The sequence below is a fragment of the Oryctolagus cuniculus genome, chromosome 4, assembly GCF_964237555.1.
Source record: "Oryctolagus cuniculus chromosome 4, mOryCun1.1, whole genome shotgun sequence".
Taxonomy (NCBI): Eukaryota; Metazoa; Chordata; class Mammalia; order Lagomorpha; family Leporidae; genus Oryctolagus; species Oryctolagus cuniculus.
The window spans coordinates 164,441,160-164,457,272 of record NC_091435.1 but is presented as its reverse complement, the minus strand read 5'-3'; the positions used below and the strand labels follow the sequence as shown (position 1 = coordinate 164,457,272).

The window sequence follows — 16,113 nt, the reverse complement described above, 5'->3', positions numbered from 1 at the left end:
TACCATGACAATGCATCTCAAGACCTGAAAAACATGAAGAAATGAAGCCCCAGATTAGTAGGAGGAAAGAAATAATAAAAATAGGGAAGAAATAAAAAAAAAGAAATTTAAAAAGATACAAAAGATTAATGAAATAAAGCATTATTTTTTTAAAAGAGATAAAAATTGACAATCCATTAGCCATACTAGGGAAAAAAAAGAGAGCAATAAAATCAGAGATGAAAACGGAAATTTTACAACGAATGCCACAGAAATTCAAGGGGTCTTTAGGAATTATTAACAGCTATATGTCAACAAATTGGAAAGCCTAGAACAATAGATAAATTTCCCGAGGCATATAACTTGCCAAATTGAATCATGAAGACATAGAAAACTTGAATGGGCCAATAATCAATGATGAGATTAAACCAGTAATAATGATTCTCCCAACAAAGAAAAGTTTGCTACTAAAAAGCCTCACTTGAGTTCTACTGAATTTTTTTTTTTTTTTTTGACAGGCAGAGTAGACAGTGAGATAGAGAGAGAGAGAGAGAGAAAGGTCTTCCTTTGCCGTTGGTTCACCCTCCAATGGCCGCTGCAGCCGGTGCTCTGCGGCCAGCGCACCACACTGATCCGATGGCAGGAGCCAGGTGCTTCTCCTGGTCTCCCATGGGGTGCAGGGCCCAAGCACTTGGGCCATCCTTCACTGCACTACTGGGCCACAGCAGAGAGCTGGCCTGGAAGAGGGGCAACTGGGACAGAATCTGGTGCCCCGACCAGGACTAGAACCCAGTGTGCCGGCGCCGCAAGGCCTAGAGGTTTAGCCTAGTGAGCTGCGGCGCTGGCCTCTACTGAACTTTTAAGGAAGAGCTAACAGCAGTTCTTCTCAAGCTATCCCAAACACTGAAAGGGGAAGAATTCCTCCAAATTCATTCTACAAGGCTAGTTTTACCTTAATGCCAAAACCAGACAAGGTTATAAAAAAGAAAACCACAGAGCAATATTCCTGATAAATGTAGATCCAAAAATTACCAAGAAAATAATAGCAAAATGAATTCAACAACACAATTAGAATTTATCACAGGGATGCAGGAATGGCTCAACATTTGTGACTCACTAAACATAATCACAGCAATAGAATGAATGATAAAATCTTATCATTTAAAATGATGCAGAGAAAAGATTTGATAAAATGCAACAATCATATATGAGAAAATCCTGAACAAATTAGGTACAGGCGTGACAGGCCTTAACACAATAAAGGCTATGTAGGACAAGCCCACAGCCAACATCATTCTAAATTGGGGAAAGCTCAAGCAGTTCTACTAAGACTTAGAGCCAGACAAGGATTTCTACTTTTGCTACAATGATTCAGTACAGTTCTGGAAGTTTCAGCCAGAGTCATTAGGCAAGAGAAAGAACTAGAAGGCATGCAAATAGGAAAGGAGGAAGCTAAACCATCCCTGTTTGAAGATGATCTGTGTGTGTGTGTGTGTGTGTGTGTGTATTGTTTGAATCTTGGTTTCTTCATTGGTAAAATGAGGATGAAAGTAATAACTTGTTGTGGACATTAAATCAGCTGATATGTATAGAGCAATTATCATAGTGTTTGGCACATAATAAGAGGTCAGCTAATGATAATGGTGTGATTATTATTACAAAACATGTTTTAGTGTCACTGTCCATCTTAAGCAATGAGTGGTATATGAAACTTGTTTTCAGTAAATTAATTAGTGACTGGGAGAAGCTGTCCCATATTTTCAGCTTCTATGCTTTGCAATGTTATTTTTTTTAATTTCTTTAATCTTGAAATAGATTAAAGCTCACAAGAATTTGCATAGATAGTTCCTATATACTCTTTGCCCAAAAATGATATCTTAACCATAAGGTATAGCCTCAACCATGAAATTTACATTGGAACAAACTATGGATTTTATCCAAATTACATGGGTTGACTTTTTCTCATTTTTTTCTCCAATCCTTTTTTACTCAATCCATTTATATCTATTCTTTCTGATGCATTTCCAGGAGCAGATCACAAATTAGAAGCTTAAAATTAATAAAAAGAAGCATCAATTTTACTGCATGATGCCACAGTATATTTCTTAATCCTCCATTATAATCTTCATCTTAATCCTGTAGATCCTTGCCAGTGGAAAATTCCCATATGGTAACTATTGGTCCTCTGGTGCAGTATCTATGTCACAACACAGCCATGACATTGCACAGCTTATCAGAACCATTGAAAGAAAATACAAAAGATTTGAGAGAGTTTTTATAACTCACAAGTACATTGATATTTAGGAATTAAATAGTATCAGTTGTTGTGCTTTGTTTCTTAAAATCTTAATGTACCATGTGCTTTAACTTGCCATTCAACATTTGTGTAATCATGGTTAAACTCAAAAAGCAAAAATCAATTTTGCTGACAATTTGTAATCTCTAATGAAATTAAACCATTGTTTTCCAATAAATGGGTAAGTTTCTTGATTATCCAAATATTTATCCCTAGAATTATAACATAGGCCTGTAACAAATTCTTACAATTTTTTTTCAGATACTTTTAATTGTTGTTTTTTGTTTTGTCTTTATTTTTTATTTTGAAAAAACTAAAGGCTCACAGAAAGTTGCAAAAATAGTATGGAGAGCCTGGGCACTGTTTACTCAGCTTCTCTCAATGACAATGTCTTACATAACTACATAAACGTCAAAACCAGGAAATCAACATTGGTACAATACAACACCGAATAGTGTTTAAATTTTCCCATGTATCTATTTACATGTGTGTATGCTTGTAGTTTTATGTCATTTTATCCTATGTATTAATTCATGAACCATTACCACAATCAAGACACACAATTCTGCTGTCCCTCAGCCACCAGTCCCTATACCATGTGACCATGGTGCCTTATTCACTGTTTCCATTGTCTTACACAAAGTGTTTCTTACCTAGAAAAATTCAGGTTGTAAATATGGTTTAAAAGTTCCTATTGACTAGGGTTAGGGTGGTGTTTGAGTTCTCTCTCTTAGTCAAATACATTGTTTCTATCTAGGATAATATTTAACTCAAAATTTTGATCATATACTACTTTTCATTAATTATGCAATGAGGTAGAGACAATTTTGAGTTAAATAGTAGTATTTTTTTATTTTTCATTTTTATGTTTTTGCTTATTTGAAGCACAGACAGACCAGACAAGACCTGGTGCCGCAACCCCGCTCCACTCGTGAAGGAGGGGCCCCTCAAGCACTACTGCTACCCCCTCCCCAGCGAGGGACCAGGGCACAGAGGACAGCTTTCCAGCCTGTGCACCCTAAGCACACGGAGCTGTTTGGGGGACTGAGGTAAAGGCTAACGAAAAATGCAACAAGGCAGAGTCCGGACATTTTTGATGTGAAGACCACCCCCCCCCCCCAAACACACTCATCACTAGGCAAATGGAAATTAGAGGAAGTCCCACAGGGTGGACAGCTGATGCCCCTGAGCCCAGGAGAGACGGGACATTCCCAACGCCAGCCCTCATAAACTGTTCTGGCTCACCCACACCAGCTGAGAGGCAGTACACTGAGAAGTGGCTGAAAGATCACAGATCTCCCCTCCACTGCCCAAATGCTCACAACATCCAGGGCTGGCCAGGCCAAAGACAGAAGCTGGGAACTCATTACAACTCTCCCACATGAGTGGCAGGGACCACTTTAGCCATTAACTGCTGCCACTCAGTGGGGTGCATTTACAAGAAGCTTGAATAGAGTGGAGCTGAGACCCAAAACCAGATGCTGTAATAATGGTTTTAGGCCTCCCAAGGGGCATCTTAACCACTGCGCCAAACCCTTGCCCCACTAAGTTATTTCTTCTGAAAGCAAGAACTGTCTTTGCAAAACAAATCAAGAACCGTCTGGATGAAAGGTGAGTCTTTGGAGTCTGGATATGAGTTGTTGCCTGAAAAGATGAGGAGAGACTTACTGGTTATTATGACAAGAGCAGTAATTTAATCTTTTGCTTCACAAAGGGAAAGGGAAGTGAGGGGTCATAGGGCATTTTAACAGTGTGGATGCTTAGACTATTTTTAAGATTTATATTGCTGTAGCTTGAGCCCCTCTTCCATCTTAGCTCGAACTCTTCATTAAAGTCTGTTCAACTCACCTTCATTAACTTTTCCATGCATGCACTCATTAAGCAAATTTTAATTGAGCCACTGATGTTAGCATGTTCTGGTCTTATCAGTGAACATGCCTGAATAATCATGTCTGTGACCTCCACTGTGATCTTGTGGCGCTCATATTTCTTGTTGGGAGAAAGACAAAAACAGATAAATATACAACAGGCTGGCTACTGTCAAATATTCAGAAGGAAAGTGATGCCAGGTAACAAGGTGAAGAATGTGTAAAGGTCCCTGTGTTGTGTTCAAGCTATAGAAAGTAAGCAAGTGAGCCTTGGGAGCAGTGAAAAACAGGGAGAGTTTCAAGAAATGACATATGTTATTGCTGTGGTAGAAAAGAACTGAGTTCGATATAGTGAAGTGAATGGAATGGAAGAAATTTCTAGAACCCAAGTTCTGAAAATATGTTGGCTCTGAGACTATATAGCATCATCTCCCACCTCCATTCCAGAAATGTTTTCAAGCAGGTATTGTGTCACTCTAGTCCTCCAGTGAGTCTTCAATGAGACCCATTCAATTCTTTTTTTTTTTCTTTTTTTTTTTTATTTTTTGACAGGCAGAGTGGACAGTGAAAGAGAGAGACAGAGAGAAAGGTCTTCCTTTGCCGTTGGTTCACCCTCCAATGGCTGCCGCGGCCGGCGCGCTGCGGCCGGCGCACCGCGGCCGGCGTACCGCGCTGATCCGGTGGCAGGAGCCAGGAGCCAGGTGCTTTTCCTGGTCTCCCATGGGGTGCAGGGCCCAAGCACCTGGGCCATCCTCCACTGCACTCCCTGGCCACAGCAGAGAGCTGGCCTGGAAGAGGGGCAACCGGGACAGAATCCGGCGCCCCAACCGGGACTAGAACCCGGTGTGCTGGCGCCGCTAGGCGGAGGATTAGCCTAGTGAGCCGCAGCACCGGCTGAGACCCATTCAATTCTAATGACAAAAATCAATAAATGAAAACTATCCAGAATGGCATTTTTCTCTTGCTCTACACATTCTCCAACCTCTACCAAGGGGTCTGGAACATCATAGGAGCCTAATAGGTTTTTTCTAAAAGAGTGAAGATTAAAATAAATTTATTATTCAATTTCAAAATCCAAACAGTAAACATATCTGCCCATAAAGAAGTAAATTTGCTTATTAAAAAGTTTAATCTCATGGGGGTGAGCATTTAATCTACTGGTAAAGATGCCTGCATCCTATACTGGAATGCCTGGGCTCGATTACTACCTCAGCTCCTGATTCCAGATTCCTGCTAACGTGCATCCTGGGAGCAGCAGGTGCTGCTCAAGTAGTTGTGTCCCCGTCATCTACATGGAAGACCTGGGTTGAATCCCTGTCTCCTACCTTCAACCCCCCAGGTCATTTCTAGCATTTGGGGAGCGTACCATCAGATGAGAACTAACTCGTTCTTTCTCTCCATTTCAAATAGATAAATAACTTTCAAAAAATTAACCATCATGCATAGTTATGTGTTGATGATTCTTCTCTAGCCAGAATATAAATAGTACACAGCCCATTACCTCATCTTGGCTTCCTCTGTAAAACATTTTCATGAAAAACTATAAGTTGATCCTGGAACATATGTAATAGCCACTAATATTTACAAGTAATAAAAGCTTAATTTAGGTAGCCAATACTTTCATCCAGATTTTGTGACATATTACCAACAAGTATCAATTTGAATAGTGTCAACCTAAGTTGAAAATATGCCAGGTTTATTAACACCATCATTAACAGACTGTGTAATGAAGTTGCTGATTCTGTTTACTGTTTACTGTTTCTGAAAAGATTTCTACAAGGCTTTTTAAAAATAACTTTTATACCATAACTTTTTATTTTTTACAGGTGTGATGTGAGATAAAGTTTCAACAAATGTGCAAGAGTCTATGCAAATTATCATATTTATTGCTGTTAAAATACGCTTTAATTTATTCATGGAAATATAAGTCTTGCTTCTCAAGAACTTTAAGTGCACTATTGAACCAATTAAAGTGCACTTTAAAAAATGAACACAATAATCGTTATGAAATCCTGGTTCTTGGCTAGTTGGTCGGCAGCATCTCCAAGAGGGGTTAGCTCTCAGTGTGCTGCTAGTGAAAATTATATTTCTCATGTAGTTTTACACTTGTAAAATTTCTACCTCTACTCTCCCATGCTGTAATAAGTGCTGTCTTTGTACCAAACATACAATACCAAAAGCTGCTTGCATCCATAAAAACTGTATATGACATTGCAGACTGATTGTATAATTCAGATAACCCACCAAAAAGCAGATACTTCATGTTACTTATTGGAAAGGCTAGTCCTTAAAGGATTCCTACTATTTTTAAAGATTATTTATTTTATTCAAATGGCAGAGGTACAGAGGGAGGGGGGAGAAACAGAGACTGAGAGATCTTCCATCTGTTGATTCACTCCCCAAATGGCTGCAACAGCTGGAGCAGGGATGACCTGAAGCCAGGAGCTTCTTCTGGGTCTCCCACATGAGTGTAGGGACCCAAATACTTGGACCATCCTCCACTGCTTTCCCAGGCCATTAGCAGGGAGCTGGATCAGAAGTGGAGCAGCTGGGACTCGAACCAGCGCCCATATGGGATGCCAGCCACAGGCAGATGCTTAACATACTGTGCCACGGCACCAGCCCTGGATTTAACTGTGGGAGCCATATAGTCCCAATGAGAATATTGTTATAAACATAGGTTGCCATTCATAGTCATCAATTTGTCCATCAATATTTTGATAGGCACCAAACATGTTGATGCTGAATGATTTGATTCAGATCTTCAGTTCCAAATTGTATTTGAAACCTTAGCAACTACATTCCTTTCATAGATTATTATTTCACATATGAACTTGGTCCTGTTATCTGACCCTCGTTTGAAGTTATAGATTCATTTAAAGTGAAAAACAAAACACAATGTTTTACAAGAAAACTTTCTCTTCTTACAAGACATTCATTTTAATTTCTAATCCAGCCTCATTACAACTTCTTCTGTGGAATCAATTTAGCTCTTGTGGTAGATGGCAAAATACACCCAATTCTCCACCTCTCCCTCTCTCTATGCTTGGTGACTTTTCAGCACCTCCCATCAACAGGCGGATTTTATATCCTCATTCCCTGAAAGCTAGGCTGAAATTGTGACTTGCTTTGGTGAATAAAGAACTGCAGAAGTGACAATGTGGCATTTCTGAGCCTGAGCCGTGTGTGTTCCCACGTTCTCTCATCACGTGAACAAGCCTACGCTAGCCTTCTGGAGAAGGGGAGACCACATGGAGCAGAGCTGACTTCTCCCATTCAAGGACATCCTCATCTTGTCAACCTGTCAGCTGTTGATGCATGAGCAGGTTAATCTGAGATTGGCTGAACTACAGTGGAGCATCGGAACAACCAAACATCCTGTAGATTTGTGAGCAAAATGAATACATTCTATTGCATGCCACTGAGGTTTGGTAGTTGGTCTTTCACAGTATTATAATGGCAACAAACAGCTATTATAGCCCTTAATGTCATTTTTGTTCAATTGACTGCAAAGATTCCTAGAGAGTAATGCTAATCAAGCAACTAGTATTGAAGTCCTATATACCTAACATTGTTTCTAGCATCTTTTCTAGTAGGGGCTCCAGAAATAGTTGTTTACTGAATTTACAGATAAGTAAATTAATCCACTGAATACACAATGCTTGGTGTTAAATGAAAGACATCTCTTTGGCTTAAAAAGGTTATAATGTTGTGGGTGTTCAGTATAGTGGTTAAGAAGCCACTTGGGATGCTCATATCCTGTATCTCAGCTTTGATCCCAATTCCAGCTCCCTGTGCACCCTGGGAGGCAGCAGGTAATGATGACTTTCATTTTGTCCCTTGGATGCAGATCCCATTTTTTTTTAAAAGACTTATTTGAAAGGTAGAGTTACCTGTGAGTGAGATCCCAGCGGAAAGAATGGACCATCAAAGAAGGAGGTACCTTTCTCTGAAGGGTGGAGAGAACTTCCACTTTGACTATGACCTTGTCTAAATAAGATCGGAGTCGGCAAACTCAAAAGGCTTCCATTTCCTTGGCAACTCATGACAAGAGCCTAGGGTGATTACTGATGCCATAAACAAGAGTGTCAATTTGTTAAGTCAACAACAAGGGTCACTGTGCACTTACTCCCCATGTAGGATCTCTGTCCTTAATGTGTTGTCCAATGTGAAGTAATGCTATAACTAGTACTCAAACAGTACTTTACACTTTGTGTTTCTGTGTGGGTGCAAACTGTTGAAATCTTTACTTAGTATATACTATATTGATCTTCTGTATATAAAGATAATTGAAAATGATTCTTGATGTGAACGGAATGGGAGAGGGAGCGGGAGATGGGATGGTTGCAGGTGAGAGGGACGTTATGGGGGAAAAAGCCACTATAATCCAAAAGCTGTACTTTGGAAATTTACATTTAATAAATAAAAGTTTTTAAAAAAGTAAATAAATTTTATAAGTTAATGTTTCCAGAAATACTGACAATTAGGAGTAATTTTGACAAATCACAAAGGAAAATATCCTGCTACACTTTCTTGGGAAGCCAAAATATAGAATGCATGTGATAAATTTTTATAAATTTTAAATTTGTGATATATACTTTTTAAAAGATTATTTTATAATAATTCTATGTATAACATATATTTATTTTACAACAGGTTTACATCGAGGAAGAGAGAGCATGAAAGAGCACTTCCTCTCCTTGGTTCTGTGGTTTAATCCTTGGGTTCAGGATTCTATATATGATCAAGAGGGTCATTATGATTGATTTAAAATTTTCTATAAGTTTATTGATTTCTATATTAATGATTACATGTAGGATGGTAAAATCATGCTATGATTATGGACTCGTAAATTCCTATTTATACTTCTTTCATTTTTGCTTCATATATTTTAGGTGTATTTATACACTTAAATATTGTTAGTGAATTGAACATTTTAGTATTGGGAAATAACTGTCTTTGTCTTTAGTAATGTTTCTTCCCCCAAATCTATTTTTCCTGATACCTGTATATGCAAAAGACTCTTAAGCAAATGAGTCTCATGGGATGCAATCAAAACACATCCTTATTTGCTTTCTCCCATTGACCCTTTGACACATAATCATAGGAAAAAAATTTCCCCATATTCTGGAGGAAGATTCTGATAGACTGCATGTCGTTTCTTTTTTTCTTTTAACAAAAAACATAAGCTAAATATCTTTACCATGCAATTTTAGTTAGTTACATTGAACATCCTACTTAGGATAGAATATGCAAAAGCGGATGGTCTGCTTTCGAGATTTTTCTCTGACGTTTTACATGGCAGCCTGACATCACACACATGTGCACACACACATACACACACACAACAATACTACAGCAGATATATGAGAAAGGTCAATACATTTTATACATAGATTCATGTCTTGTGTTGTCACAAGTCCCATGATAATTTTGGAAGTGAATGTTGAATTCCTAGAACAAGGAACCAACATTCAGATACCAGAAAAATGCAGGCAATGCATACAGATTCGAAACATGAGCCCAAGATGAAGTCCAAGGTACACGGGCTCAGGAGCAGAACCAGTCACAGTGTCACTAAGTGTGGTGCAAGCCATCAAAATAATAATTGGGGGGAAATGTAAAAATAATAAAGACCCTTCCCCTTCTTTCAGCCTTAAGGGCAAGAAACAGAACAATGATTTAAAACATCCTAATCGTCGTCATCGATGTTATCACTGTCCTTTGCATTCCTCTGGAGACTGGGAAATCATGAGTATATCAAAGTCACTACAGTTACATGCAAAAAACCACAATGCAAGTCATCAGATAATTCCAGAAATTTTTCAACTGACCCAACCTTCAGGATACTTCAAAATGAAATTCATTTCCCAGCCTGAAGTCACCATGGCATGGTCTGCACCCTGTCTGCATGCTGTTCTGTTCACACTTATGATTCTGACATGACACATATCAACGTGGGCTGTGAAAGCCAAGTTCAGCTTGGAGACTGACACACAGGACTCCTAAGATGCCACGGGAAACACAAAGCTGAGCCGCAGAACGACACTATTCACGCACAAGAAGCATCTATGACTCTGCTTGGAGACGCTTGGCCCTGGCTGCCTGTGATGCAGCCCTGTGTGCCGGGCTCAGGTGCTGACAGATACTGAGGAACTGACTATAGGCTGGGGAGCAGTGGTTCCCACCCAACAGCACAAGGCAGATGGCTTCAGGACGCCTAAAACAGGCATCAAGGGAAGCATGCACCGCGAGGCCTTGAAATCGCACCATCTCTTAACATCAGGAGCGGTCACAACAGAGATCCCGCAGACTCTATTCAAACCTCTGGGTTTGACTGACAGCATGCACCCCTGGGTTCTGCCCAAATTGCAGCAAGATTCACAATCTACAGACGAGACTGGCTTCACATTTGGCCTTTCTCCTGCCTGTGGAACCACCAGGTTCCTCCAGAAAAAAGTGACCAGCCATTCAACTGGTTAACCAACCACAGTTACAGTTCTATTTCAGCTTAAATGATCTTGTAGGACCAAACTAAGGTCTGCTTTCACATCCCCAGCAAACGCGATGACTGGACCTTCTAAGGTGATAGATCCCTGCTCTGCAATCCTTAGAGGTCAAGAAAGGGAACAGATCCACAGAAATAGCACACCCGGAGCAAGAACTACACTACCACAATAGGTGTTGAGAGATTAAGCTGTTATTTGTCCAACATTCTTCATGGGGAAAAGTAGGGGGCAAGGGGAAAGAGACCTCTGACCATAATCATATCAGCAATAATAGTGACAAAAATTAACAAGCCCCAGAGAACTTATTAGAAGGTTATGCCATTTTTAAAACTTACATTTCTAATATAAAAGCACTGTGTCCTGCCGTGAACATACCACATGCATACAAGCTACAAATCCATGAACTAAAACCCGAATTCCTGATTTGTGCAAATAATGACCAAATGTGCTATACAGACATTATAATTGTACTGTATGGACCAAGGACCTGGGCCTTCCTGAAAGTATTTATAATTAAAAAGTAAAGAAAAAATTTACAAAGTTTAGAATCAAAGGCAGCCTTTTACCTAGATTTCTCACCAGTTTGTGAATTCTAAGGTGGGTCATTAACTGTTCACATATAGCTCCTCTTTGGACTTCATGTTTTCAAGTCCCCAGATTGAAAAGTGCTCTGAACTTCTGACTTTCAAAATAAGCTGAATGTTATGTGCTTCCTGTGCCCAAGTTTAATTTTAAATAAAGAAAAATAATATCATAAATGTGACTGACTTGGGTTAAGCACTTGTGTTAACCTGGAGAAAATTAGGTCACCCCCATCCCATCTCACAGAGAAAGGATTGCCAATAGAGTGTGTGTAAACTTGTATCTCTGTGTGTGTATAAATTATACATGTATGCACACAGATATAAGGTATAGACAGGTGTAGATACGTATATCTCAAAAAAAGGCAGTAACAAAAATACAAAACTATACTTGCATTGTGGCAGCAGAGAGAGTGTTAGAGTGAAAAGGAAATGACTATGATGTTAGCTTAACTTTTATCAAACTTACCTGGAACTTCTCTGCACATGGACTGCTTCTATGAGGGAGGAGTTCTCTTTACACAAAATGCTTTGTGTTTACATCAATCTGTACTGTTCAGAACAAAACAAGTTCTGCTGGCAGAGATTGTGGGTTCGCAGGGACATTTAAGCTTCATTAAAGTATTTCTGTCTACAAATTATACATTCAATAGTTCCACCAATTTGGCAAATATGACATCTAGGATGTTTTCACCAAATCATAGACATAAACATGGAAATCATCATCAAACTTGATGAAATAGATGGATGGCATGGCTTCTACTTGATGGATGACCATGCCAGTCCTTTTTGAGCCATCTTCTTTGGCATATTCTACTTGTTTGCCTACCAGGCTGTCCACAGCTCCTCCTGGTTCACAGCTCCTCCTGGTTCCCTGTCTGCTGGAGGTGAATCATTAGAATTAGGCAAGATGCAAAGGTCACCTGCTTTGTAATCGTCTAGGAGCTGATACATGTACAGGACAGGGTGTTTCTCATAGGTGACGTAAAGTCATGTGCTCATGACAGGTGCCTGTGCTAAGACCATCCCCCTCCACTCATCTGTAGAGTTGTCCTTGGTCTCAAACATATGCTGCACGGCTTTGCCAGTCATCATGTCTGCTACTTGTGCATCGCTGACTCGAGATGGTGCAACTCTATCGGGGAGGACTGCTCGTTTTTATTAAGTTCTGGTTCATAAACACAGTCAAATCTATCATGTTTTACAAGATACAAAGAAGGATTTACAGGCACCTGGTCCAGGACGGTGCCTTTCCCTGGGTGACAGGGCCATTCTCCTCTTTCCATCTGTGCTGAATCCTGCATCCTACGATGTCCCACCGGGGCTGGGAAGAATTTTCAAGGCCCCACACTGCTCCGGTGTTTTTTGTGGGATGTCCTCTTCTTCATCCTGTTTGCAGACACTCCAGCATGGACACATCAGCTCTGGACCACTGGCCAGGTGTTTTTCTGAATGGGGGCTTCATTCATCTGCATTTAAGTGAGCAGCACAGCTGCCGGACTAGGGTGAAAATTCAATATCCTCCAATTCGAAACTTACCAAAGAATATCTATGTTCTCATTAATCCACTATCCAAATGTTTCCTTTGCAAGTTCAACAAAACTCCATGACATCACAAGCACTGACGTTTATCGTGCAAGGTGAGCCTCAGCACCACCCTCTGCTATGCTGAGGGTGCACCATTGACCAGGACCGAGAGGGCCAGGTCCGCAGCCTCTGAGCCTTCAGGCCCTGGGGCTTCTGCAAGTGGCCAAGGTCACTGAGCATGAGGTACCACACCCCCCAGCCTCAGGACAGCCTGCGGGGGCTTGCAACCCTGGGACCCGCCCTGGGGGTCCTACTGTCCCAGCCAGGATTACACAACGCTCCTCACTGGAATGCACAGCCGCCCCCCCCCCCCGACGCTGGCCACCCCGACCTGGCTCCCTGCATGTCTTTTCATAGGTAATAGAAAAGTTCAATTGTCACTTTATATAACAAGCAGTCTTTAATTAATAGGTCATCTAGTTTGATTAAAATAAAACTCTATGTGCTAGACACAGAGACGTGCAACTCACATCTCTTTGAAAAAAGCCCTTGCTGCCTAGCTGTAGGGAGGGCCAGGGCTGATAAGAAAGGCTGTTATAAAACTAGGCTCCCTAACAGCAGTGAGTATGACAGAACATTTAACAAAGAGATTGGGGTTGGAGGGAAGGGTGTGATGCTCAATATTCAGAAGCTTGGTGGCACAATTACTGTTATGACTAACAAAGTTGGAATGCCAACCAAGGAAGTTTGACCTGCAGAGAATTTCAAAACAATTCCTAAAGCAAGAGTCCTAAAGGCAAAATTTTTTTTGGCATCCCACAGTTTGTACCAGCAGAAGAAATCAAGGGTTACTGACCAGGAAAGTGAGAACAGGTCCCCATTTTCACACACACAAGCAATTGGTTGAAGAGGAGACCTGGACCCAAGTCCTTGAAATGGACTTAGGGCCATATAGTTGGGTAATTGTTCATTGGGTAATGGGTGTGTCCGGATCTTTTGAAGATATGTGGGCACAGGGTCAGAGTTGTCACTGGTGGCCACAGACCTAAAGTGTCCTCATGGTCCATGTAATAGAATAGGAGAAAAGAGAAGTTGGGTGATAAGTAGAGCCCTGGCCATGGTCTCTTTTACAGGGTACACTGGGTCTGGAAACTACCAGGTGCTGTTTCTCTTAGCCTCTGAATTATAGTTGAGTTTGACCTATTGGCAGATTGTATAACCTTTGTACTGGGTCCTTGGACAATGAGCCACAACAGTGTAGGTCCAGCAGAAAGTGTGGCTCTGTGGCATAGCAGGTTGAGACACCACCTGCAATGCCACATCCCATACAGGCACCAGTTCAAGTCCTGACTGTTCCACTTCCAATCTAGTTCCCTGCTAATGAGTCTGGGAAAGCAGTGGAAAAGCCCAAGTCCTTGGACCCCTGTATCCACGTAGGGGACCTGGAAGAAATTCCTTGCTCCTGGCTTTGACCTGCCCCAGCCCCTGTCACTGCAGCCATTTGGGGAGTGAACCAGCAAATGAAAATCTCTCTCTCCTTCTCTAACGCTGCCTTTCTTTTTAAATTTTTTTTGCTTTTTAAATATTTAAGTAATGTTTCATGTATTTCATATTTATAGATTTAGGAACATAGTGATACTTCCCACCCCACCCACTTTCCCAGCTACACTCCAACCCTTATTCCTCCTTCTTCTCCCATTCCCACTCATAACTTTTACAAAGATCTATTTTCAATTTTCTTAATGATTGTAAAGTTAACACTACACTCAATAAGAGTTCAACAAATAGTATGAAGAAGAAAACACTGTTCCTCAACAGAAGAGACAAGGGTGTAAACAATCATTGAATCTCAAAATGTTCATTTCATTCCAATACACTACAATTTAGGTACTCTATTATTTATCTCACATCAGGGAAAACATATGTCTGTCTTTTGGAGACTGGCTTATTTCACTAAGTACAATGGTTTCCAGTTGTGTTCATCTTGTTGCAACAGAAAGGATTTCATTTTTTTTATAGCTTAGTACTCCATAGTATATATAATATATATCATAATTTATTTATCCAGTCTACAATAACTCTACCTTTCAAATAAATAAATACATCTTGTTTAAAAAGATCAACAGAAGCCTTGGTTATGTTTTCCCAATGATCAAGATGGTAAGTCAAAGCCAATACTGCACCTTGGGAGGGAAGAAGGAGTGTTGTACTTAGTACCAACTGTAGGTATTTAGAGGATGCAGGGGTAATCATTTCCAACATGTCTCTAGCTAATTAGCAAGTCCGACACTGCAGAAACTGGGTGAATTCTTAAGAATAACTTTAGACAAGTGAATCTTAACTGGTGTGACTTTGGCCCCCAGGGAACATTTGACAACGTCTATAGATATTTTGGTTGTCACAACTGTGTATGTGAAGGGAGTTGTTACTGGCAGTGAATTGGTTGGCACTAAATATCCTACAATGCACTGGACAGTCTCCTATGACAAATAATTATCTGGCAAACAATGTCAGTAGCACTGAAGTTTAGAAATCTTGCTATAGAGTACCATAAGCATAATCAAATATTAGCTCCAATCATAGTCAGTATATTGATTATGGTACCCTTTCTACATTAAATAGGGTCTCAGAAACCTGATATGTGGTGATTAATTTAACAAATGCTGTCCAGTAAAGAAAGGCGATTAGAAACAGTCACAGCCACATGAAACAGTGAACTATATACTTTTCAGATTTTGCCTACAGCTGGCAACTCCTTTAGAGTCTACTGCAGATTGCGGCTCTGACTGAGGTCACACACTTTCTAGGGCATCTTGCACCTGGTGAATGAGCATGACAAGAATATCCAGGTGCTACGGCTCCAGCCCAACACAGTGACACAGCCCACACACCCCTCCAGGTTGTTCAAGGCTCTGCCAGCCCTGCTTTTCAGTTTGATATGTCCCTCTGCCTAATCCCAAATCCTGCCCCTTCTATTCACATGTGCTGATCTCGACTCTAATAAATGTCCTGTATCCAAACTCCATCATACCATGTGCTATTCCAGAGAATCTGTTACACCCTACAAGTCCCAAGCAGTGATGGAAATTCAAGTGTGACTCAATTGGCAAATGGCTCCCAATTCACAGCCCTTTCAATGATCAGGTTGTCTTTTCCAGCTCACCCTAATCATTATTAACATTTCAGTAAAGTAAACCTGTGGTTTACATCATCAAATATCTTGAACACTATTTAGAGTGCCAAGGTAGAGTTTTTCTTCGCTCTATTGTGTTTTATTTTACAGTATTAATCAATACTTCAATCTTCCTTTTCATTTTCATCAAAACAAGATTTTTTCCTGGTCTATTAATTTT

The 16,113-nt window shown here is 40.4% G+C and overlaps 1 pseudogene; it reads right to left on the bottom strand.

Moving 5' to 3' along the window:
- Positions 1-11,911: 11,911 nt before the first annotated feature.
- On the bottom strand, positions 11,912-12,698 carry LOC100342559 (spindlin-1 pseudogene; annotated as a pseudogene).
- Between the last annotated feature and the right edge of the window lie 3,415 nt (positions 12,699-16,113).